Source organism: Dipodomys ordii, unplaced genomic scaffold (genome assembly GCF_000151885.1).
Source record: "Dipodomys ordii isolate 6190 unplaced genomic scaffold, Dord_2.0 Scaffold10564, whole genome shotgun sequence".
NCBI lineage: Eukaryota > Metazoa > Chordata > Mammalia > Rodentia > Heteromyidae > Dipodomys > Dipodomys ordii.
The window spans coordinates 1-2015 of record NW_012277776.1 but is presented as its reverse complement, the minus strand read 5'-3'; the positions used below and the strand labels follow the sequence as shown (position 1 = coordinate 2015).

Genomic DNA, 2015 nt, shown 5'->3' with positions numbered 1-2015 from the left:
GTGTGTGTGTGTGTGTGTGTGTGTCTGTGTGTCTGTGTGTCTGTGTGTCTGTATGTCTGTGTGTCTGTGTGTGTGTCTGTGTGTGCTGGTCCTTGGGCTTGAACTCAGGGCCTGGGCACTAAACCTCAGCTTTTTTTGCTCAAGGCTAACGCTCTTGTTGGGCGCTGTTGCTCATACTTGTAATTCTAGCTACTCAGGAGGCTGAGATCTGAGGATTGTGGTTCAAAGACAGCCTGGGCAGGAACCTCTGTGAAACTCTCATCTCCTACTAGCCACTAGAAAACAGTAAGTGGCATTGTGACTCAAGGGGTAGAGTGCTTGCCTTGAGCTGAAGAACTCAGGGACAGCGCCCAGGCCCAGAGTTCAGGTCCCATGACGGACAAAAAAAAGACTAGCACTCTACCACTTGAGCCACAGCTCTACTTCCAGCTTTTTTGGTGATTAATTGGAGATTAAACATCTCACAGACTTTCCTGCCCAGGCTGGCTTTGAACCTCTATCCTCATATCTCCTGAGTTTCCAGGGTTGTTACAGGCGTGAGCCACTGGTGCCCAGCTCTTGACATTTTTTTGAGTTCTTCCTTTATCTACCCTGCAGATCTTTGCTAACACTGTTGCTATCCCTGTCTTTAGGCTGGTTTGGACAAGATGTCAAAGGGGCACATGTTGGCAGATGTCGTTGCCATCATAGGTATGAAACCTACTGTGTAGTAAACAAGGGGTTTAGGATTCTGGTTGGGGAGAAAAGCTGAACACATGCAATTTAGCATAGACTTTATCATATACTTCAACACAATAATGAGCTGTGAATCTTTGTTGACACCACTTTTTTTTTTCTGTACCCTGATTTAGGTACTCAGGATATTGTGTTTGGAGAAATAGATCGATGAGCAGGAGAACAGCATTGGAACAGCATCTGTGGACTGTTCGTCATTGGAAAGTGTGTGTGTGTGTATGTGTGTGTGTGTGTATCCATCCACTTAACTATATACAGGCATCTGTGCATGTATTAGGACAAGAGAAATTATAATAAATTAGCAGTCTTGCGGCCCTTACGTACAACCTTCTGGTATTTCTTTCTTGGTGCCTTATTATTTCTGTTAGACTTAGGCTTTCTTTTTTCATTTACACAAATCAGTAAACTCCTCAAATGAAGACTGAGTACCAAATTCCAGGCAGGAATAAGGGTCTATAGTGGGGTCCAAGGAGATCTTTAAGGACAATTTATTACAGATGTCTCTGTACATGGGTAGAGTGAAAGATGGCCAATGGACAGCCTGTCTCATTCTGTATAGTATGAGGCTGGTCATTACGGGGCTGAGTCTTGGAGCCCAGATCTCCCAGCCCTCCTAGTTGGCCCTTCCGGGAGCCGCCCCATCTCTAGTGCAGGAAGGGGAAGGGGCCAGAGTGTGGTGGAAGGCGTGGCAGGAAGGGGGGAACTCTGTGGTCAGGGAACTGCTCGCAGAGTTCAGCTGTGTAGTGCTGTCAAGAACGTCCGATCCCCAGCTCACGGCCCCTCCTGCCCCCTGCCCATGATGATTCCAGTGGTCTTACTCTTACTTCTTTTGGTTGAACAAGCAGGTAAGACAGTTTGGAGAGGATTGGCGAGCTGGGTTCCAGGGTACAAATCAAGGGTTTATTTCAGTGGGCTGAGTCAGGAACCGAAGCAGGTGGGCATGACTCAGGCTGGTTCTATCCTGCTCTAACCCAGGGCACAAATAGTCCCCACCCTTATTGTCCCTTTCCAACTCCAATTAATAGGAAGTGTCAGTTTGGCAGGGAAAGGGTCATTTGGCAAAAGCTGGGAAAGCATTTCTGATTAATATTACTTATGGAATGCCTTTGGTCTCTGCTGGGAGCTGATCTCCAGCTAATAAAATTGATTTGGAAGGGCAGAGGCCTATCTTTGGGTTTTTTTTTTGTTGTTTTTTTTTTTTTGTCGGTCGTGGGGCTTGAACTCTGGGCCTGGGTGCTGTCCCTCAGCTCTTCAGCTCAAGGCTAGCGCTCTACCACTTG

The 2015-nt window shown here is 46.9% G+C and overlaps 1 long non-coding RNA gene across 1 annotated transcript; it reads left to right on the top strand.

Annotated features, from left to right (window-relative positions):
• Window positions 1–565: 565 nt before the first annotated feature.
• Window positions 566–1061, top strand: LOC106002436. Its single transcript, XR_001175924.1, has 2 exons — window positions 566–690; window positions 852–1061. It is a non-coding gene; the product is annotated as an uncharacterized LOC106002436 (long non-coding RNA).
• Window positions 1062–2015: the final 954 nt, after the last annotated feature.